The sequence below is a fragment of the Akebia trifoliata genome, chromosome 10, assembly GCF_017979445.1.
Source record: "Akebia trifoliata isolate Shusen 1 chromosome 10, ASM1797944v1, whole genome shotgun sequence".
Classification (NCBI taxonomy): Eukaryota; Viridiplantae; Streptophyta; class Magnoliopsida; order Ranunculales; family Lardizabalaceae; genus Akebia; species Akebia trifoliata.
In genome coordinates, this window is record NC_141384.1 from 24206590 (window position 1) to 24231820 (window position 25231).

The 25231-nt window shown below is 34.8% G+C and overlaps 1 pseudogene; it reads left to right on the forward strand.

The window, feature by feature from the left end:
• Nucleotides 1-25231, forward strand: LOC147393377 (triosephosphate isomerase, cytosolic pseudogene; annotated as a pseudogene).

Below are 25231 nucleotides of genomic sequence, written 5' to 3' on the forward strand. Positions count from 1 at the left end.
ATGGACTTACATTTTAGTGGAAGTCCAAATGTATTAGAAGGGTATAGTGATGCGAACTGGATATCAGAATTTGATGAATCCAAGTCCACTAGTGGTTATATTTTTATGCTAGGTGGAGGGGTTGTCTCTTGGAAATCATCTAAGCAGACATGTATGGCTAAATCTACAATGGAATCAGAATTCATTGCATTAGAGTTAGCGGGAACTGAGGCTAAATGGCTAAAAAATCTATTAATAGGTATTCCTTTATGGGAAAAATCAATGCCATCAGTATTTATGCACTGTGATAGTCAAGCTGCTATAGCCAAGGCTAAAAATCATATATATAATGGTAAAAGTAGACACATTCGTCTTAGACATAATGTGGTCAGGCAATTATTAATGAATGGAGTGATTGCTATTGACTTTGTAAGGTCAGAAAGCAATTTAGCAGATTCGTTAACAAAACCATTAAGTAGAGGGTTAGTGAGTAAATCATCGAGGGGAATGGGACTAATGCCTATATAAATAATTAGTCTGTGATGGAAACCCAATCTATATGACTGGAGATCCCAAGAAGTAGATTCAATGGGTAACAATAAGTCACCGAACTAATTGATGAAGCACTAGTGAAAAAGAGTTAACAAACTTTTGATCCCTTTCCTATGATGTTAAATAGTGCTTATCTATGACGAGTTAATGATGAACAAAAGTTCTTAATATAATCCATAGCCTTATTGGGTGGTGTGTAATAGTCATAGAACACACTTGATGGATTTACCTATGTGAATATAGAAGTGGGGCCGCTTCTTATGAATAATTTGGGCAATTATTCTAAAGCATTCATGAAATACTAAGATTCGACACATGGTCGAAAAGTGTCAAACCATAAGAACTCGATTGATCCTAGAAAGAAAGATAGGTATGATATGATAGTTAAACTTACATTAAAAGGGAAAGGGTTAAGTAACCTAGTTACACCAGGTCCCTGTGAGTTCTGTCTATCTATACTAAGTATCGATTTAGTCCAAAAGACATCGATATTAGGTATCCGGTATTTCAATTTGAATGAGTAGCAATTCCTTCTCTTCTTACTATGAATTTGTGGGGGATTTTTGTAAAATTCATAGTTTAATTTTCATATAATATTTCATTCATTTATTGTTGAGAATAAGTTTTGAACTCAAGAGCTCTTGAGTGTTTTATTGTAAAAAGTAGTATTTTCCTTTTTTGGTGAAACATAAAAGAACTATTTTCTTTTTCCTTTTTTGTTTTACTTTACTTTATTGGTTTTGAAATTTGTAAAAACATATCTTCTTTTTTTAGTCCCACATCGGGTAAATACAAGGAAAGTTCTCAACTTATTTATGATCCTTCTCTCTTTAATGCTTGAGTGTGAGAGAGATAGAGACTGGGCCTCGCGCATACATGGGGGCCTAAGGCACTGTGGGATTGCAGCCCATTGAGTTTGGGGCTAACCCGTCGAAAAACCTTAATGCGCGTGTGCGCATACGATGCGCGCGCAGGGGAGGTGCAGATTTCAGAATTTAAGCCTCACGTGGGTGCGCGTGATAGGCCCGTTTTTGCTAAACTTTTATTTAATCTCAATCGTTGGTTTGTGTTTTTATCTCAACCGTTGATTTGTTTTTTACTGTTTTGGACTACTGTTGTGAACAGTTGGGTCTGTTGTGAACCGATGGCTTGTTGTTTATAAAATTTGTTTTTTTTATATATTTAAGTACAGAAAACGAAATACTTTCTGATCTCTCTTCTTTTCTCTCTGAATACAAATCTTGCTGCTTGTGAAAAGTTTGATCTAATCGAGTTTGCCATAGATCTGCTATTTCCGAGTGCACGGTTAGTAGACAGTGACTGTTGAATCTTGGAAACCAAACGCTAGAAACCAACTGCACTGGATTCAATCCTAAGGAGGTGAAATTGGTTTTAAGGACAGCGGCTTCTCCGTGCCTCAGTCACCGATAAATTCTTTCAATTTTCTTGAATTATTTATATTATAATATTGCTTATAATTCATTGTTTCAACAAACCAGAATCAAACTTTTTCCAATAGGACTTACACTCAAATAAATGAGTTTGACCTGATAACAATCCATAAAATCCTTATAATTTGATTTGGACAAGTTTAACCTTTAAACAAGTTAATCAAATCTCTTTAAATTGGGGTATAAGTGGAAAGTTAAATTATCTTTAAGTCTATAAATACAAGAACCTCCCTCATTTGAAAGGGGATTTGGATCACTTTATCTCAAAAGACAGAAGCTCTTTCTCTAGGAGAAGAAGTTCTCGAGCCCTCTTTCAGAGAAAAAATGAAGTTCTTAAGAGATCCGGACTCTTATTAAAGAGAAATTTAAGCATCAAACTCTTCTCCAAAAGTCAAGAAATCCTTCTCTATCGATAAATAATGAAGTCCGGAGAGAAGAAAATCTGCAGAAGCCTTTACAGAAGATCAAACACAAATAAAGTCATCGTTAAACAACTTTCTCAGCCAATAAAGTGCGAAGTTCGGAGAGAAGAAAAGCTACATATGTCATTATTTTGTATTTGATTGTTAGTCAGAAGAAAATACTGAGATTTGTACTCTCGTTTTCATTAAAATAAATAAATTCATTTGCGATCTTATTTCATGAATCTCGAGATAAATTTGTAAAATTTGTTGTCGACAGGTGGCATGAAGAAATTGTACATAAAGATGCAACCTTAAAAGAGGTTGTAAACACAATTTTTTGTTGAAAAAATATGTTAGCATTGAGAATCTTAGGTTGACATCCAAAGGCTATAGGATTAGTAAATATTAAGGGTGTTACCCAATCATTTTAGGGTTCAATTCTAGGTAGCTATCTTAAGGATTTGATAAGATTTAGGTCCCTTGGAGTACACAATGGGTATCAGATGGGCACATGACCATAAATTTATTTTATTTATAATAAAATTAGTAGTCTAAGAAAAATATATATTGGATTGGGTTCAGTAAATAAAATTGTAGACAAAGTGTTTTGTCTTATATGGGTTAAAAGTTTTGGGCCTGATTTTTTGTGAGGAGATCAACTTCACAAAAAATTAGTCCATTATGAATTTCTTAAACCTAGTTTATTAGTTAAAGAAACGTGGTTCGTCAATTTTTACTGCTAAGTTTGTAACCACTTTTCACAGGGTTGAAGTTTTGGAATAGGCTAATTTTTTGTGAGGATAATCTCCTCACCAGATAGATCATCCTTGCAAAAAATCAGCCTATTCCAAAACTTTTTATCTATATAAGACAACTTTGTCTAAAACGTTGTCTACGATTTTGTCTACCGAATGCTGTTCATATATATATTTCTTATCATTAGGGTTCCTACCCTTTGGGTGAGATTAATCCCACAGTCACACACACCGCTCCCTCAAAAAGTCATATGTGCAATTGGTTGAGTTGAGGGTTAACCGAACCCTTGAGTGTGGCCCCAAGGAATTCATTGCACGTGAGGCTTTGAACACTTGACTAAAGTAAAAAAAAAAAACATAAAGAGAATGTAAAGTCTTTAATTTTTTTTTATCTTCTCTTTACATGAAGGTCCATTCATTTTTCACGTTCCTATTCAATTTCAATAACAAATAGATTCTTCGTATCATAAATTTCTTTTCAAAAGGCTGGTTTGCTTCTAGAATTCATTGTTGATGTTAATTCTCAATTGATGAATAAAAAATTTGATTTTTATATTTAAAAACAATTATCTATTTTGTTGGGTATTTATCTTGTTTAATTTTGTCTTATTAAAAAAACAATTGCCTATTTTTATGCGTACCCAATGGGTATCAGATATTTGTAGGGTTGGTTCTAATTCCAAGGATATCATATTTGGAATCAAAATTGATAAGAATCAGAACCAAGATTTTAATTTTGTTCTAGTTACATGTGCGATCGATCTGGAACAAAACCCATTGACATCCTTACAATATGCCTCCCCAACCCATCCACACAAAGGGTATTCTAGTAATTACCCATCATCAATATGGTTAGTAGGTTTTTTAGGAAAGTCGGTGCATGGAAAAACGCAAAAGATTTTACTACTTGTCAAATCCCTTGTTTAGGAAACTCTTTTAATTTTATTTGTTTGATCCATCGACTGGATATGAACTAGAAGTTTTTTTTTGCTTTCCAGTACATTCCATGAAAATGATGCTACCTTGATTTTTGTCGTCTCTATCTAGATCATTAAATGACATATAGAAGCTCTTCCTCTTCCTCAAGTCTGGCCAACTAAACCCTAATTTCCATGTATACGCCTCAATTTGCCTAGACTGAGCTCGAGAATGCCTAGAATCTTGTGGAATTGGGCTTGGCTCAATTATCTTATTTCAAGAGGTTCAAGAGAGATAAATTTCAAGACATCCAAAAATGATCTAGATTGTGGGGAACCGAAGGACTAAGCCAATTTTTCTTCTGGCCATGTTATAGATTTTGGTAAGGTTTTTTACACCTTAACCCTTTTTATTCTCCATTTTTCGAAGAGACCTTCAAGGTGAGTCTCCCTCTCTACTCTTGCATTAATGTATCTTTAATCTTCCTTCCTTGGTTTTCTTGTAACTGTGAAAGTGTTCAAATTTTGACCCTTAGCTTCAGGGATTCAACTCGGACGGGTTAGTTGGGTTGTTTTGGGGATCAACCTGTATCCATGCCCAGCCCGACCTCGGGCATGAAACGCTTAGCCTAATCCCAACACAATTCAGGTTGGCTCATTCCTCATTAGTATTAGATAATTTAGGAATGATAATCCTATAAAGATAAATGATATGTAAAAAAAATTAAAATTTACAATTATTTATCCTAAAAATATATTTCAAAGTTCACATACATGAAATTGTAAACAAATGTTAAGAAATATATGATTTTTTTTTCTTACGTTAATAAAAAGATGATGATGATTAACTAAAGTTTAAAATGTGAATTGTGAATGGGAAATAAATAAACATATTTTTAAAGTATAACCATGTTAAGTTTGAAAATACTAGGCTTCGTACCATGTCTAGTCCTAAAGGGGGGTGAATAAGATCATTAAAATTTCTTTCGATTTATCCAATTTTAACTTAATTGATAAGGTGACTATTTATTTTAAGTCATTCACTTATCTTTGATTTTGTACTTATATTTCTAAAATGCATTTAATGAAAATACACTTGAAATTTAAACATTCATTCAATGGTTCAATTCATATAAGATTTACCTATTCGGCATTCATGGCATCTTATGACATTCAAAGCATTTAAGTATAAGTTGTTGAATCATAAAACATGCATGAGACATAAGACTTATAATGGTTCAATAATGTGCCTATATCCATTCTCACATCAAGTCTCTAGTTTGCAATGCAATAGTTGTTCACTTAGAATCAAAATATTTATGATATATCATACATAGCATAATATTCATTCATAGCATGTATTCATCTAAATGTAAATTAATAGAGACATTTTCACAAACACGAGACAAGCGTTTTATAGTGATTCGACATCGTGCCTACATCCACTTCCAAGGTTCCTACTTAGAACTTGATGTTCATTATCAAAGAGGTTTATGGTTCACCTTAAATCTTTTACATAGAATTTTTATATCTAGGCTAAATTCTAAAACCTTAAGATTGAGATAAATACACTCTCTCGAAATTGTGAATTTTGTTCATAAAAAATTCACGAACCTCTTTTCTTGTCAAGAGTCCTAGACTCTAACAAGAGTTTGATTTTTGATGGGTTGAACCAAGTAACCTCATACAAAAATTTGGAAATGAAAAATCAAAATAATAAGGACTCATTCAACTCTTAATGTTTGTCATGGCGATTTTGAGTTTATAAGTGCGTCTCAACGGTTGATCTTCCAATCAAACTTTGAGTTTGACTCCTTGTGATCACTCCTTCCATCTTCTCCCTTTGCTCCTTGCTCTATAAATATACCAATGTGTGTGCAAGGTGAGATTTGATGGTTGGAATGAGATCAAATGAGAGGTCCAAGAAGGTTGAAGGGGTTCACCTAAGTTAGATTTTATGAGAGTAGAGAATACTTTCTAAGTGTGGAGAGGGGATAGCTAAACATCTCTAGGGTTTGATCCAATTTACAAATGACTCAAGATATGATTTTTAAAGGTATTTGAAAAATAAAAAATACCTATCGATGGCACCAAGTGCTCCGACGGTCATATTTTCAAATTTTCAAATCGTTGGAATGACTCATCCAACAACCTTGGTGAACAACCCAACAGTCCTAGTAGACACCCCGACGACCCTAGTAGACACCCTGTAGGCCCTGGTGGAGCATGAACCTTGCTACCAGGTGCCCTAGTCATTTTACCCGACGACACTGGGTAAATTACCAAAATGCCCTTTTGGATCATTTTGAGGTCTATACTGCTCCCGGAAGCTTTGTTGAGCAAACTCTTTGGGAATTTTGTGGATATTAATAAATAAAAGGTCCCCAAACTTTCAACAAGGGGTGGGCTATGGCCTAAGTTTGTAAAATTACTAAAAATACCTTTTTACCATTTCAGGCCAAATCGAGTTCTCAGGAAGTTTGGTGATTAAATGATTTGGGGATTTAGTAGATCTTGCTTATATATGATCCCCAAACACTCACCAAGGGTAGGTGATGGTCTAAAGGAGGTTAAATTATTAAAATACCCTTTATAACTATTTAGGGCACCCAAAAGCTCTAATGAATGAATAAGTTGAGGTATAGGTATTGGGGAATGGTCTAGGTGGTCTTATCACCTTTTAATTTTTATGCACACATATTATGAGTGTTTTGTCGATGTGCTTGAGATTGAGTGGCTTTACCGGGGTCTTCACATGTTTTCAATTGTAAATCGATCAACACACAACTTAAGTCTTAAGATTAACAAAATGTGGAACTAACAAAGTTTGTGTTCGGGCAAATCGGGCAACTTGATGTCTATGCCAGAACCTAACCTGGTTTGGTTCGATCAAATTTTTTTGCCCAAATCCTATCTTGAACCCTAGCTAATTGTGCCCAAACCTAACCTAAGGTTGGGTTGATCCCATTAGGTTCAGGTCTGGCCATCCAAAGTTTCAGTAATACCTTAGTCTTTTCAAAAGCCAATTACCTCACAACCTTAGTTTGTTGAGATTCAAAGTAGGGTAATTAACCCTTAAGACCCTCTTCTTTGGGACCTTCCATCAAGGAGTCCATGTAATTTGACCAAGTTTAAGGGACTTAGAGCCTTTTCTCTTCAAAAAGAATTATTCAAAACATATGAGCAATTACCTTTATTAAGATTCAATGGAGAATAGTTGAACCTAAAAAACCTTCATGTTTGGTAATTGCATGCCCTTTCTATTAATTTTAATGAAATACAAGCTCTTCTCAATGACATGGACAATTCAATCCCTCAGAATTTTATAGAGATCTTGAAAGAGATTTACACTCTTGTCCCTTGATTATCATGATTGGTAAGACTCATTAGGAGGTAAATGACTATCAAGAACTTTTTGTTTAAGGGTATTCAAGGTCATTCAATGAGGTTCTAATGCAATTAAGTTGAATTTGTGTTGAGTGGACCTTTATACCCCCAAAGGCATATAAATAGAAGACCTCTCCAAAGAAAAAAAGAGAGATGAGATTTATCTTCCCAAATTTTGTCTAATTATCTCTTTGACTCTCTTTGAGATCTTCAAATACTAAAAAATTATGTCCAATTATCATCCCAAGCATCATTGAAATTAAGTATTTAAGACCGATAAGTAAGGAGTCTTGGTCTCGAGTCGAGCTGGGGCGTCATTTCATTCTCGTAACGGGAGTGAGTGCACCGCAAGACCAGACAAGTTGCTCCCTCGCCTCGCAGCGGCGGCATCTGTCTTTTAAGTTAAGTCATTTCCTAAGACGGCTCCTCTTATTCTACGATAATCCAAGCTGCAGCTCCAAGAGTCTGCTCTCCACCGGTCGATTCCTGAGCCATTCGTTCTCCCCTCTCGGTTGGCGTTTGCCAGCCACTAGAGCAAGTAAGAGAACCTACAGTGAATGAACTTAAAGAACCGAAGATTTTTACCGGTTCCTTTGTGTCTGGCTATGTATATAGATGCGCATAAAGAAGGTACATCTCTCTCTCGACGGGGAAGAAAAGAAAAATAATAAGAAGTCCAATGTACGATGGATATTTTATTTTAGTTTTTTCACTTTACTTGCATTCCCCCAAATCCCTCTTTTACCTTTCTCACTCTATTTCCTTTTTATTCTATCTCATCTCAACATGTAGTATAGGCATTCCTAATGACAAGATAAGGGTTGAGAGTATACTCCCTTCATGGTATGTTCCTCAAAATTTTTAAGTCCATAATAAGCTTCTTAGAAGGTTTGTCCTGTATTAGAGTCATTTAAATATCCATATAGTGTAAGCTTTCCTAATAGAAAAATAAGGTTGAGGAGTATACCCTCTTTATGGGGTGATCTATCACATTTGTAAGCCTATAATAAGTTCCTTTGAGAACATTTTGGATGCATCCACATACCCATTCATGTATCCATATATACTAGACATAAGAAGGGGGGTAAAGGTTGTAAAAAATAAATTCCTATCCATGAAGTATTTCTCAACACCTTACTTACAAAAATAAGCCCTATCTTGGGTACATTCCGATTAGACACATACCATCATTAAAAGCATTTGAATCTAGTGAGTGCCATCCTTATGGATGACTATTCTCAACTCCAAGCTAACATAAAAAGCCCAACTAGTTGGAACATCTCATTTATATTCCACTATTTTAGACATTCACACATTTATACATCAACATCGTAGTAACTCCAAATTCAAAAGGGAAAAGAAAGAAGAAAGTATAAGTCCTCGCATATGGTCAATACCTTGGTAACCACAAACTAGATGGGTAAGAGGGGGTGCCTAATACCTTTTTCGTCTTACAGCCAAACCTCCTTACCCAACCTTTTGGTTAGACTAGTTTTGATTCACTAAATTCACAAAACAATGAATGTATAAATCTGTTTTTAGGTGGCCATTCACACCTCAGACTCTTTGAATGGTGGTGACTCCCAAACCCATGTAGTATTGAGGTTTAGAACCAATGAAACTTATTTAGTCCACAACTATTTTTCGTGGTGGCAGACTTGATAATGTCCACACATTCACCTTTAGAGAGGCATCGTCAATCAAAAATCCATCAACGTCGAGTTTCGCTACCAATTCTTTGTAGTTAACGCCATTTATAGAACCTCCATAGATAATTCTAGTCGTAGCAGGAACTTCATTACCAACATTCTCTTTAAGCCATTTCCTTAATTCAAAATACACTTCCTAAGCTTGAGTAAGAATTGCAACCTTTCTAGTTCCAATTTTCCACACAGGCTCATAGGCAAGAACAACATTAGCTCAGTTTGATACTAAATGTCCAATTGTTTTTATTTGTGCAACAACAACAGACATGGTAGACTTCGATTCTCGTTGTTCAAGAGTCTCCCCAATATAAGCAATCACCTTCAATCCTTGAGAAAGCACATACACATCTTTTTCTCCAACAAACTCATTTGATTCTTTAGGCAACTACCTTCTTTTAAATGAGCCAAGGAATGCTCATATTGACAAGCATCTTCCCACTAATCTCAACAGTAAAAGCACTACCTTTCCTCACCCAACAATTTTATGTGATAACATGAAAATTAGACTGCAGTAAAGTTTTTACCGAGGGAAGGAACACAAATAAGGGACTTACTACAACCTCCATAACATTGTTTGAGGGAAATTCGGCTTCATTGGGATGGAGAACCCCCCATTTCACACTCAATGCAGCCAGAGATCTCTCCAAAGATGTTGTGGAGGTTGTGGTAAGCCCCCTATTTGTGTTCCTTATATTGGAAAAAGTTTACTGTGGTCTGACTTTCATGTTGCTGCACAAATTGTTGAGTGATGAAAGGTGGTGCTTTTACTTTGGAGATTAATGCAAAGATGCTTGTCAATTCCTTAGGTCATTCTCGGCCATTTTTAACGAAACAATTGCTTGGTGAACCAAATGCGTTTGTTAGAGAAAAAGGTGTATATGTGATTTCTCAAGGATTGAATGTGACTACTTGTATTGGGGAGAATCTTGAACAACGAGAGTCAAGGTCTATCATGGCCGTTGTTGCTGCACAAAAAAAAAAAAAAAAAAAAACAAAAAAGCAATTACAGATTTAGTATCAAATCGAGCTGTTGTTGTTCTCGCCTATGAGCTTGTGTGGGCTATTGGAACTGGAAAGGTTGCACCTCTTGCTCAGGCTGAAGAAGTGCATTTTGAATTGAGGAAATGACTTAAAGAGAATTCTGGTGATGAAGTTGCTGCTATAACCAATATTATGTATGGAGGTTTTGTAAATAGCGCTAATTGCAAAGAATTGACAACAAAGCTCGACTTTGATGGATTTCTGGTTGGCGATGCCTCTCTAAAGGTGGATTTTGTGGACATTGACAAGTCTGCCACCATGAAGAATAATTGTAGACTACATAAGGTTTAGTGGTCCTTAACCTCAACACTACGTAGGTTTGGGAGTGACCACCATTCAAAGAGTTTAAGGTGTGCATGACCACTTAAAAAACAGATTTTATGAATTCATTTTCGATGAATTTAGTGATTCAAAACTGATCTAACAAAAATGTTTGGTAAGAAGGTTCAGTTGTAATGCGAGGAAGGTGTTAGGCACCCCATCTTACCTATCAAGTTGGTGGCTACGAAAGTATTGACCATATGCGAGGTCTTATACTTTCTTTTTTGAATTTTCTTGGAGTTAGTATGATGTTGATGTATGAATGTATATACGCGTGGATGTCTAAATAAGTAAATGTAAATGAGATGTTCCCACTAGTAGGGCTTTTTATGTTTGTTTGGAATTGATAATAGCTATTCATGAGGATAACACTCATTGGACTCTAGCACTTTTAATGATCATGTGTGCCTAATGGGAATGTGCGCAAGAAAAGGCATATTTTTTTTAGGTATGGTGTTGAGAAATGCTCCATAGATAATAATTTCATTTTTTACAATCTTTACCCCTTCTTTTGGCCTAGGCTATACAGATGCATGGAATGGGAATAAGAATGCATGCAAAGTGTTACCAAAGGAACTTAGTATGAGCTTACAAATGTGAGAAATCATCCCATAAAGAGGGTATACTCCTCTAGTTTATTTTACCATTAGGAATGCTTACACTAAATAAATATTGAGATGGCTATCCTACATGATATATGGAAAAACTTTCAAGAAACTTACGGACATAAAAGTGGTGGGAATCATCTCATGAAGAAAGTATACTCTCAACCCATATCTTTCCATTATGAATGCCTATACTACATGATTGAGACGAGGTAAAAGATAAATATAGAAAGGAAATAGAGTGAGGAAGGTAAAAGAGGGGTTGGGGGGAATGCAAGTAAAGCAAAAAAACTAAAGTAAAATGTCCATCTACATTGGGCTTCTTCTTCTCATTCTTTGTGGGACTTCAATACTTAAATTTCAATGATGCTTGGAATTAAAATTGGACATAGTATTGGGGTATTTGAAGCTCTCAAAGAGAGAATTGGACGTGATATTGGGAAGATAAGTCTCCTCTCCCTTTTGCTTTGAAAGGATTCTCTATTTATATGCCTTTGAAAGAGACCTTTGGATATATAAAGGTCCATACACTACAAGTTCAACTTTATTGCATTAGAATCATATTAAATAACCTTGAATACTTTAAAACAAAGATACCTTGATGGTCATTTACTTTTTAATGAGTCTTATCAATTACGATAATCAAGGAACATAACTGTACATCTTTCAAGGTCTCTAGAAAATTCTTTGGGGGATTGAATTGTTAAAACCATTAAGAAGAGTTTTTATTTCATAAAAATTAATAGGAGTGACATGAAATTATCCAAACATAAAGAGTCTTTAGGGTTTATTACTTTCACTTTAATATTAACAACTTGGTATTATTTAACAGGATGATTGCTCTTATATTTTAGAGCATTCTCTTTAAGGGACAAAATGGTTTAAGTCGCTTGAACTTTGTCAAATTATATGGACCTTAAGGGTTAATTACTTTGAATGTCAACAAACTAAGATTAAAGAGATAATTAGCTCTTGAAAATGCTAAACCATGGCCATGCGTGATGCGACTTTCTTATTAAATTTTTCTTGACTCCATATTCTTGCTTCCTATTATTTGCTCGAGCAATCCAATTCTGGATAGAATTTTGTGCACGTGAGTCAAACTCGAGTCCTTTGGGGGTGGATCTCGATGATTTTAGCTTCTTTAACTTGATGGACTAATACGGTTAGAGTTTTGTGGTTGGATTTTAAAGAATTTGAGTATTTTTCAGTGTTGGACCTCGCGTCTCCTTCAAAGGTAAGGGTTTAGTTTTCAATTTTGTTGGTTAGAAATGTTGGCTAGGCTTGGACTTGCATGGAATTATTGTTGTTGAATTTTGTTGGGTTGTTGGTGATGGTGTTGGGGGTTTTGGGTTGCATTTAGGAATGGTTTGAGATTACAATTCGGTGGATTTGGGTTGTTTTTAGGTTTTGATTGGTGTAGAAATTTGGTCGGGTTGATTGTTGTTTCGATAGTATGGAATCAGATTTTTATTAGGTATGAGTGGGTGTTTGTCTCCGTCACGCCAAGTGTTTGACAAAATGTCTCAATGAAATTGGACGATGAATGCCATGTTCTTGGATGCTTGGCAGAGTGTTGGTTGGCTCTGGCATGGGTTTGGATTTTATAGGATTGGGTAGGGTGTGATGCGGGTTTTGGATATAGATTTTAGCTTAGAATGGGTTCGGTTTGCATGGATTTTTGGACATGACTTTTTGATTATTATTTTTTTAGATGCTTTGGTAAGCTAGTAAAAGGTAAATCCTTAGGTGGCAAGGCTAGTGGGAGTCGTCTTCCACCACGAGATGATTCTAGTAGTAATTTAGATAAGGAAATGCAACATGTGATCTCTGATAGCGATCTCAACTATGAGGCCATTGAGGCACTCCCGATGAGGAGACTGTTGCATATTAGTTGGATGAGTAGTTTGGGCTGAGGAAGAGTATTTTGATGGGGGTATTGGGTGATTGTCCTGATTGAGATTGTAACTCGTGTTCGTGTTCATGATACTTCCCTCTTATCAAGGCTACAATGACATATATCTGCTTGCTTTCGCGTTGGGATTAATATCCATTTTCCTCATGACAATTTCAAAAGGAGCTGGTATACCTTGTATTTTATATGATAACACTTCTAAGACTCTTAAAGTTTGGATTAGGTTGGCTCTTTCATGGAGATCCCAGCTTTAATATTCGATCGTATTCTTATTATTGCTATTTGGGAGAGGTGGTTCGCACAAATGCACATTTTTCATCATTTTGATGTAGAGCTTGATATCCATCCCTCTGATTTTGTGAGCTTGACTGGTATAGCCATTAGGGCTCTAACCATTCTCGTAGTTGATGTGAATGGTGAGGAGGTAGAGAGGTATTTGACTTCCGAAGTATCCCTCCTAACAAGTGGTAAAATAATATATGTATGAATTCTTCTTGGTTGAAGGTGATGTCTATTGATAATGACTTCTTCAAGAAAATCTTGCTCAACCATCCTTTCTTTGCTGTCCTCTTTAGAATTTTTTTCCTGATTATGTTGGATAGTTGTTGTTTTTATTAAGAATAGAGCCTTTGTGGACACCGCTTTTCTTTTTGCCATGCATGCCATTGATTGTATCCATGAGTATAATTTGGGTGATATGATCTATGGGACCATCTTAGGAGGGCTAACACGAGTAGCGAAAGGAGTCATGGGTAAGAAGGGTAATGACATTTCAGCTCGCTTCTTATGGTCCTTTCTAGAGATGCCTTGATGCTTTTTCTAGATTTTGTGATTTTTACTTCCTTCATTACCCATGGATCTTGTTTTTTTTTTTTTTTTCCCTTTTCCTCTTGCAGCTATTTGCACACCATTACTTTCAATTTTATTGCCCTCAGACTCAAGTTGGTGGTGTTGATTATCCCATGGAACACAAGCTAGCTATTCGACCTAGGCGAGTGCAGAAGAGCAGATGCATGTCCACTCAATTGCATCTCGATTGATGTTTTCGTAGAGATGTGATTATCTTTCTTTTTTTCTAATTTTTTTTGTTGTTCTTCCGTTGTATCCACGAACAAAGTCAAATTTTGGGCCTTTTTGAGTTAGGCTTATAGAAATTAGTCCATCTTAAAATAAGATAATTGGGCCAAGCCCAATTCCATAGGATTTTAGGAGTTCTCGGGCTCAGTCCAGACAAATTGAGGTGTCTACAATCCATCCTTCCCAAATGATTATAGATGTCAAAATCTATATCCCAATAACCATTGAAATGGTTGGTGGCTGTTCCATCTCTATAAATATGAAACCAATGGTCTCATATATCCCCCAACAAAAAGTCCCAAACTGTTTCTGTTGTTTTATCTACCAGAATCTTGTAGTATTCTCCCACTTCAACCATGCATCCTTTTCATTCTACCGTTAGGGGCCTTGTTTGTCTCTTGTTGGTCCATACCATTGAATGACTATTATTTAACCAACTTTTTGGTCCAATTGGGAAAGAAGCCCATTTGGAAAAGATGGTGATTGCTATCTGGTTATGAATGGAAGAAAGAAGTCACTATGACCTTATTTGAACCATCTTTTCGAGTATTGACCAAATGGTTGAAGCCATATTCAGGGGAACCATATAATGTCTAAATTTTATTACATCAGATGCATTATCACAACCCACAGATTGCAATGTCGCCCATTTTAACCAGTCTAGTAAATGAACTCATCAATAGTAGGTTTTTTCATTACCATCGAATCTTTATGCATTATGGAGTCGAAGGAATAATGACCAATGTTTGCAACAAAATAATTGGTGATAATGTTGTGCTAGAAGTCAAGAACACAACCTATGCTGTTATCACACCATTTGGAGAAGGATCATGTGTCCAAGGTGCAACAACGAGCCTGACATTAGGCAATTTGATGCTAAATCTATTTGCAAGGCCATTTCACCGTCAGAGCAAACACCATCAGATCAAAGGTCCACGTTCCTTACTTTTTCCTGAGGACATTCCATAAGCTTGGAAGAAGTACTAGAATTTTTTTACCTCATAAATACCTTACTTTATCTTCTCTCACACAAAATGGTTTTCATGTACTTTGACCAGTATCTTACCCTTTTTGTGCCTTAAATCTTTTTTTACTTATTTATGTGAAGGAAATAAGGACCATTTGTAGAAAATTTGAGGATGGAAAGCACACAGCTGAGCGTGCAACCTTTCTACGATATAATAGTCTTCAAATCATCATCTATAATTCCTCAAGAATTAAATGACCAACAGACAATTAAGTTGAGTTAAAAATTGGGACTTATGGGCACACTTGCATGTGCTTGGAAGGAATTGCACCCGAAAACTTGTACTTACATTAATATTCTTTTTTCTATTACTGGCATTCAAAGATTTTAATATTTTCTCCTATTATTTAACGGAGGGGCCCTTTTAGCCCCAGCTTATCGATCACCAAAAATAATTTTTATTTCAATTTAATATCACTGACTTAGCATTTGGAAGAAAAAAGCTACATGTGTTATCAATCTAATCTGTTGTTCAATGTTGGGTAGGAAGTGAAGAGTTTATCAGTAGTATTCCTTGCTTTGTAACTTTATTTTTATATCTATGATATATTATTTGAATGTTAAGTTGTGGTTTTGATAGTAAATGTAGTTCCCGCCAATTTTTGAGTATGAAGCAATTGTTTTTATTTTTATTTTTTATAACCATGAAGCAATTGTTTCCCACCACCCTAAACAAAATTCTACAATGAAAACTATAATATCCGTCTTACATACCATTTCAGATGAGAGAAGCATTTTGTCATTTTCTCCCTTTTTAATATTTCGATAGGGCATAAAATGGTCAGATCTAAATAGGGAGTGGATCCTCTGTAGTACTTTCTTCCTGTAGTTCCTTGTAGTGCTGTTACAAGGTTGATAGAGTGCTACATGGCAAAAACATCAAAATATGTCCCTTGAAGTTCAGCAACCATTCATTTTAAAGATAATGGATTAGGTTGAAAAATATTTTTTTTCAACTTTTTTCTATAAATCTGATCTAAATAATGATCACAACATGGCTGAGGTGTTAGATTTTAATTTTCAACAAGGCCTCACCAATATTAGAAGAGCTGTAGGAAATTGTAGGAAGAAAGTACTACAAGGGAACTGCTCTCGATCTAAGGCCTTGCTAGTTTGCATCGCAAACCATTGCAAATGCAAAACTTTGTGTTTGCAGAGATTTATGTTTACTGAATTTTATGAAATTTTACGATTGTGGTGCTTGGTTGTGTCCAATGCAAAATTTTACGTTTGCTTGGTTATCATGCAAATGCAAAAAAAAAAAAAAAAAAAAAAAAATCATTAAAATCATTTTTTAAGTTAAATAATAATTGACATATGATTATATATCATTTTAAAACAAATTGGAAGATAAATTAAATCATTTCAACTAAAAGTCTCATACAACTCATAAAATTGTTTAGAATTCAATAAATTAAACTCCAAGAATTATTCATAAACCAATAAGATAAGTAAACTATATAAAAAAATCTCCTACAGCTCCCTAATTTCTTTACGTAAGGATTCCAATTTCTTCTTTCTATATTTTTCACTTTTCACGACAAACATTTCTATAGCATAGATCTTTCCTTGTGATTTTAAAAATTGCTTTTAGATCTTTATTAAATCCTTCTGTTTTCATAAGTTTCTCGTACGACTTCTTTGGAATAGAAAAATGGTCAGTGATCCTCCTAAGTTCCTTCATATTTTTATTAATCCCCACTATGCATTATCTCCTTAACATTTTTAATAGTTTGTGATTTTTTACTGTGTCATCTCTTTTTCATAGAAGTTGATGTGCTTTTACGATTATTTCCAACTACCACACTAAAATCATCTAAACTTGAATCCACCATCATTTGAATCCAAATTCATATATTTCATACCTCCAGATGTATAACCTCCCGTGGCATGATTATTGCCAATGATTACTGATAATTTCTCAAAGTTCCATCGTAGTTCTCTGTCTCAAAATTGTTTGAATTTCTTCTCTTTATTCTAAAATAACATACAAAAATATCAATTTTATGCTATAAACTAGGTTAGAAAAGCATGTCATATTAAAAAAATAATTATTGTGAAATTCAAACTAAAATGTAATAAATACTTAACTAGATTTTGTAGAAGTTGATCCCATTGATCATCTGTAGCTAACATGACTTTCCTGACGTTGTCCCATCCAAATCCACTCTTACCTTTAAGCTCTAAAAAGTTCCTGTATTCTATCTTCATAGTACGTAGACGATTTTCAATATTTCTCACTGTAACTAGTTGTTGACATTTTTCAGATATGATGGAAATGATAAGTGTCCAAACACAAGTATCCCAATGATTGCCACTCTTCTTCCCTTTTCTCGCATCTTCAAGTAATATTTCAATCAAAATATTATCCATGGTGGTATTCCATTTCAACTGATTTTTGAAGTTTACATTACATTTGTCTTCGTTTGCCATAGAATCCATGTCTAATAAACATTATTATAAATAAGTTCAATAATAACCATCAATAACAATTACTAATGAAATAAACAATTACAACAATAATCATCAATACTTTAAAACTAACAACACATAATTAATATAAAAAGATAATTGAAATTTAGTAATAGATTCATACAAATTGTTAACATGTTTAAAAAAATATTAAAAAGATTGACACTCAAATTCATTAACGATTTCTAAAATCATTAAATATTTGTTGAACCGTATTATATCTAAATTGAGCCTATCTTTGAATATTTACTCTACGAGCAGTTTGAGTACCAATAGATGTATTGGTCCCAATTTCATCAACATTTTCAAAATCATTTTGAAGTTCTACATCCACTTCTTTTGTAGTAGATCATTTGGATCAACCCCTCTGATATGGTTATTCAATATAAAACATGCAATCACAATCTTCACTTGGGTTTTAAATGGGTAATGTGATGCCGTCGGTAGTATAAACCACCATTTCTTTACAACTCTAATTGCTCTCTTGATTGCATTTCGAAGTTGTGAATGTTGCTTGTTGAATATTTCTTTTCCATTTTCTGGAGTGCGTCCTCTGTGCTCGTTGATGTGACATTTTGCATTACAATAAGGGGTAAGAAATCCAGGTTCGTTAGTATAACTACATCCACGAGGTAATATTTTTCTGTATAAAATAATACCTTAGATTTTAGTAGTTCATTTGTAAATATTATTTAACTGAATCTTAAAAAAAATATTATAACCATCGTAAAGGGAATGTGAATGGTCTATTTCGCAGAAGGGTATCATCCAACACTTTTTTGGTAATGTGCAGTCCTTTCCCATCCGACAAGGATGTATGTAAACTTTAAATCGTTAATGAATTTTGAGTGTCAATTTTTTTAATATTTTTTGGAACATGTTAACAATTTCTATCAATCTGTTAATTCCAATTATTTTTTTATATTAATTATTTATTGTTGGTTTTAAAATGTTGATGATTATTGTTGTAATTGTTAGTTTTATTAGCAATTGTTATTGATGGTTATTGTTGAACTTATTTATAATGATGTTTATTAGACATGGATTTTGTAGTAAACGAAGACAAATGTGATGTGAACTTCAAAAGTCAGTTGAGATGGAATACCAGCATGGATAATATTTTGATTGAAATGTTTCTTGAAGATGTGAGGCAAAGGAAGAAGAGTGGTAATCATTGGGATACTAATGTTTGGACACTTATAATTTTCATAATATTTGAAAAATGTCGACAACCTGTTAAAAAGAGAAATATTGAAATTCGTCTACGTACTATAAAGACATAATACAAGAACATTTTAGAGCTAAAAGGTAAGAGTGGATTTGGATGGGATAACGTTAGGAAGTCGTGTTAACTACAGATGATCAATGGGATCGATTTTTACAAAACCCAGTTAAGTATTTAGTACATTTTAGTTTGAATTTTAATATAATTATTTTTTTAATGACATGTTTTTCTAATCTAATTTATAGTATAAAATTGATATTTTTCGTATGCTATTTTAGAACGGAGAGAAGAAGTTCAAGCAATTTCGAGACAAAGGACTACGATGGAACTTTCAGAAATTATCAGTAATCATTGGCAATAATCAAGCCACGGAAGTTATACATCTGGAGGTATGAAATATATGAATTTGGATTCAAATGATGGTGGAGATAATATTACTCAACTAGATCAAAGCTTAGAAGATATTGAGGATGATTTTAATATGACGGTTGGACATGATGGTAAAAAAACATCATCTTTTATGAAAAAGAGACGACACAGTAGAAAGTTACAAACTGTTGAACATGTTAAGAAGATAATGCAGGGGATTAATGAAAATATTAAGGAGCTTAGGAGGACCATTGACCCTTTCTTTTTTTCAAAGAAGTTGTACGAGGAAGTTATGAAGACATAAGGATTTAGTGAAGATTATCTAGAGAAAGCTTTTGAAATCATAAGAAAGAATCCCTATGCCACATAAATGTTTGTCATGATAAGTGAAAAAATAGTAAGAAGGAATTGGAGTCCTTACGTGAAGAGATTGGGGAGTTATAGGAGATTTTTTTATATAGTTTATTTATCTTATTGGTTTTTGAATAATTCTTGGAGTTTAATTTATTGAATTATGAATAATTCTATGAGTTGTATGAGACTTTTATTTGAAATGATTTAATTTATCTTTCAATTTATTTTAAAATGATATATTATCATATGTCAATTATTATATTATTATTTAACTTTAAAAAAGATTTTAAGGATGTTTTTTTTTTTTTAATTTGCATTTTTCATTTTGCCTTTGCAGGATAACCAAGTAAACGTAAAATTTTGCACTACAATCGTAAAATTACATAAAATTCAGTAAATGTAAGTCTCTGCAAACACAAAGTTTTGCATTTGCAACGGTTTGCGGTACAAACAAGCAGGGCCTATTTCCCAACTGTTCATCAGCCACTACAGTCAGTTGCAAATCAGATTTTTAGTTATTTTTCTATTTTCAGTTAATTGTGGGTCCATGTGTCATGTAGTTAGAGAAGTTCTGAGTTCATGGGTCATTTTAGTTAGTTGTGAGTTGCTTGGTCATGTAAATGGGTAGTTATGGTGTTGGTGGGAAGTTTTCTGTGGGAGAAGAATGGATTGGCCTTGTTTCTATTTAAGTTGTTGTTGTTGAAGTTTAATACATCAGAAAAATTTCCAACAAAGCTTGCTGTTCTATTTTTTGTTTTGTAATTCTCTAAAAATCCAACAAGTTTTGGTATTAGAGCCTTGTTCAACTCAAGCTGGGAACAAGGTGGTGTTTCCAAAAAAAAAAAAAAAGGGTGTGAGAGGCAATGGAAACAGCAAGCAATTCTGTAAGTGTTACTCAACCAACAGTCCCCATTTTCAAAGGTGAAAACTATCAATTTTGGAGTATTGAAATGAAAACTCTGTTCATTTCACATGATTTATGGGAATTAGTTGAGTTTGGATACACAGTTTATGACAGTGAAGAAGGGAGAGTCACTGCTGCTCAACGAACAGAGATGAAGGAAAACTAATAGAAAGATGCAAAGGCCCTATTCTATATTCAACAAGCTGTGGATGAAACTATATTTTCAAGAATAATGGGAACCGTGATATCAAAGGAAGCACGGGACTTGCTTCGTGATGGATTTCAAGGGTTGAGTAAGGTAATTACCCTAAAATTGCAAACTCTCTGTCGTGAATTTGAAATCTTGTTGATGAAAAAATCAGAATCCATTCAGGATTTTTTCACTAGAATCACTTCCATGATGAATCAAGTTAGGTCACTCGGTGAAAACCTAACTGATCAAAAGGTTGTTGAAAAGGATTTACTTACTTCAAAATATGATCATGCTATTGAGGAATCCAAGGATTTAACAAGTTTCAGTCAAAACTTGATATCAAGAAAGATTTGGGTGAAGGTGCAAATTTCACTCACTTGAAAGAAGGCAAAATGGCATAGGGCGAGGAAAACAAGGTTTCTGAGGAAAGGGAAATGGCCAGTGTTATTATAAGTGGAGGAACAACAACAAAGGTAATCGTATCTCCTTTGATGTTTCAAGTGCAATAAATTAGGCCATATGGAAAAAGATTGCTGGTATGAAAATAAGGATTCTATGGTACCACAATGTTCTGATTGATAGAAATTTCATGTCTTACTGCTTGTGCTGAAAATGTTTGGTATCTGGATGGTGGTTGCAGCAATCATATGACAGGTGACAAAACCTTATTTGTTGAAATGGATGAATCGGTGAAGTCTCAAGTTTGGATGGGTAACGATAATCAGGTTCAAGAGCAAGGCAAGGGAGTTGTTTCCATTGACACAAAATTCGGTAAGAAAGTTCTTCATGATGTTATGTATGTACCGGGTTTAACTCAAACTTTAATAAGTTTGGGGCAATTGATGAGGAAAGGATATTATGCCATTTTCAATGAAAATGAATGCATGATATATAGTAAGACAATCAAGAAGTTGATATTGTCTGTGAAGATGACTGAAATCAAATGTTTCTCTTAAATTTTCTGAGCTTGCCATCGACGCATTTAATGTTGTGGCATCTGATGATGCTTCTCTATGGCATAAAATATATGGACATATAAATTTTGGTGGCTTGCACTTATTGCATAAAATACTATGGTTGTTGGCTTACCTTTTATGCATAAAACTGGGAAGTTTTGTGAAGCTCGTGTCTATGGAAAACATCATCAAAGCCCTTTTCAAGTAGGTAAAGCTTGAAGGGGAAACAAGCCTTTGATGCTCGTGCATGCAGATATTTGTGGTCCTATGAGTACAACCTCATTTGGTGGAAGCAGATATCTTCTAATATTTGTTGATGACTTCGCAAGAATGATTTGGATATATTTTCTTAAGAAGTCTGAAGCTCTTCCTTTCTTCCTCCAATTTTGGGCTTATGCTGAAAATCAAAGTGGTTATTCGCTCAAAACTTTGCGAACTGATTGGGGTGGTGAATTTACTTCTAAAGAGTTTTATGTGACATGTAAGAATGCAAGAATACGCAGGGAACTCACAACAAGTTTCACTCCATAGAAAAATGGAGTTGCAGAGCGAAAAAAATAGATTCATTGTGGAAGCTACAAGGTGCATGTTGAAAGAGAAAGGACTTCCAAAGACCTATTGGGCCGAGGCAATTGCCACTTCAATTTACTTAATGAACAAATTTGTTACAAAGGCAGTCCAAAAGAAAACTCCATATGAAGCTTGGTATGGGAGAAAACCAAATGTGACCCATTTTCCTGCTGAAAGAAGACTTAAATTGGATGATAAGAGCACAAAATGTATTTTTGTTGGCTACAGTGATTAGACCAAATGTGACTTTATAATCCTGAAAGCAAAATGTTATTATTAGCTGTGATGTTATTTTTAATGAAAATGATGCTTGGAATTGGGGAAGCAATGCAGAAAAATCTCTTTTACTGATTGAAGAACATGATGAATGCTCTCAAAATCTTGAACCTTCTGAGTCACCTCCAATAAAGGTATGATGAAGTCTTATTGATATTTGTCAATCTAGTGCAATTGCTTGTTTTGCTTTGGAACCTACTTGTTTTGAAGATGCAGTAACAAAAAAGGATTGGTACGATGCAATGAAGGTGGAAATGGATGCAATCGAAAAAAATATAACATGGAGATTGGTTGATTTACCCTCAGAAAAAGAAGCAATTGGACTCAAATGGATTTACAAATCCAAATTCAGTTCTGATGGGTCCTTGCAATGACAGAGAACTTGATTAGTCGCTCAAGGGTATGCACAGATTCCAGGTATTGATTCCTCTGAAACATTTACTCCTGTTGTGGGAATTGACACAATCCGGACATCCTTAGCATTGGCAGCTCAAAAGGGATGGAAAATCTTTCAATTTGATGTCAAGTCAGTTTTTTTGAATGGAGAGCCACAGGAGGAAGTATATGCGAAGCTGCCCCCAAGATCTGGAGAACTGACTTTCAGTTGTAAGTCATCCATTCTGCTCCTATCTAAAGTGATGCTAGGCTGCTTCACACAGGTGCGCTTCGCTCGACCACATGATGAACATGTTTTGAGCTAACTGCATGTCGAGCGCTTAAGCGGAGCTTGTGGTCACTTGTTCCAATCCTAGTAAAGAGCTTCAGATCCGATTCTACACTACATACGATATTCCATTCCGGCCCTCACTAGCTCTTCGCTTGGTTGTACAAGGAGCATGCCCGAGGGGGCTACTACGCTCACCGCGCACTTGCATCACCACCTGAGCTTCGCTACCGCTTCGCCCAGCTCCTACGCCTACCACGAACTTGAATCATCACATGGAGAGCAAAGTTTACAAATTAGAGAAAGCTTTGTACGAACTCAAGTGAGCCCCAAGAAAGTTGTACAATAAAATTGATAATTACTTTCTTGAAAATGATTTCAAGTAAAGTGAAAATGAACCAACGCTCTACATAAAAACCCAAGGTATGGATACAATTCTCATGGTATGGATCTATGTTGACGACATGATATATAGTGGAATTTCCTTGCATTTGATACAAGATTTTAGAAAAATTATGATGTTGAAATTTGAATGACGGACTTGGGTCTTTTGCATTATTTTGGGTCATGAAAATTACTCAAGGTTCTGATGGAATCTTTGTGTCAAGAAAAGTATGCCAAGGATTTGTTGAAGTCGTTCCAAATGTCTCATTGCAATACTGCAAACACTCCACTGAATGCTGGTGAAAAACTTATTTTGGAAGATGGGGTTGAGAAAGAAAAGAAAAAAAATTCAGAAGTATTGTTGGTGGGCTGATTTATCTCACATACAAGGCCAGATATAATGTTCGCAGTGAGTTTAAATTCTAGATTTATGCAAAATCCAAGTGAACATCACATGGGTGCAGCAAAAAGAGTCCTTCGATATGTTCGAGGAACATTGCAATTTGGGATCAGGTAGCGGAAAGTGAATGATTTTAAACTTGTTTTGTTTACTGATAGTGATTGGGCTAGTTGTTCGGATGACAGGAAAACCACTTCAGGTTCCGTGCTCGGTCTTGGATCCGGGATGATGTCTTGGATGACAGAGAAGCAACAATCAACTGCACTATCAAGTTCGGAAGCTGAATTCATTGCTGTCATGAGTGCTGCTTGCCTGCCAAACTATATGGCTAAGGAGGATTTTATCTGATTTGAAAGAAAAACAAGAAGATCCAACAACTATATTCTGCGACAACAAGTCCGCCATCGCAATGACATAAAATCCAGTGTTTCACGGGAGAGCCAAGCACATAGAAATTCATCACCACTTTATCAGGGAGCTCGTTGCAAAGAATGAGATCAAGTTGGAGCATTGCAGCACGGAGGCCAGGTTGTGGATATCTTCGCTAAAGCTCTTCTGAAGGAGAAATTCTATAAGCTGCGTAAGATGCTTGGTGTTGAGATTGTTTGAATTAAGGGGAGGTCCCAACTGTTCATCAGCCACTACAGTCACTCAAGGTTCTGATGGAATCTTTAAGAAAAGTTAACAAGATGTACCATAACATTGAGATAGTTGTTCATCTCATGCAAATTATTATATTGCATCTAACTTATCTCTATTAAGGATGAGACTATTAAAACAATTTTGTTTGGATCATCAATCCATAAGAACCAAATAGATCCATGATCATCAATTTGCTTATAAGCGAAACCCATATTCTATTTTGTCAGTAGTTTCTAGCAAAGCAACTTAAAAGAGGTGAATTATCCTTCACTTTGTCAACCTTCAATAAGATCCGTTATTCTCAAATAACATTGGGACAATAAGATATAAATTATTTCTTGATATTGTAATTGATAAAGATGATTTGAGATATACTTTTCCAAATCATTAAAAGCCAACACACCATGCGATTTTTCTCTCCATAACAACATAGGGGATGATTTAGAACCTAGAGGGACCTTGATTACAAGGTTCTAAAATCTGTGTCCATTTGAAAGCCTTCATGGCAAAACCATCAATCACTAACCATTCTTTCACCCATGTACTCAGGGTATGCTTGATTTGACAATTTTTAATTAGTAGAACACGAGGATTAATCAATTACTAAGGCCTAAAAAATTCACAAAAGTTTCCAAGCTTTCATAGCCTTGCTAATGTGCATTAAATGTAGGTTTGAAAAGTTCTA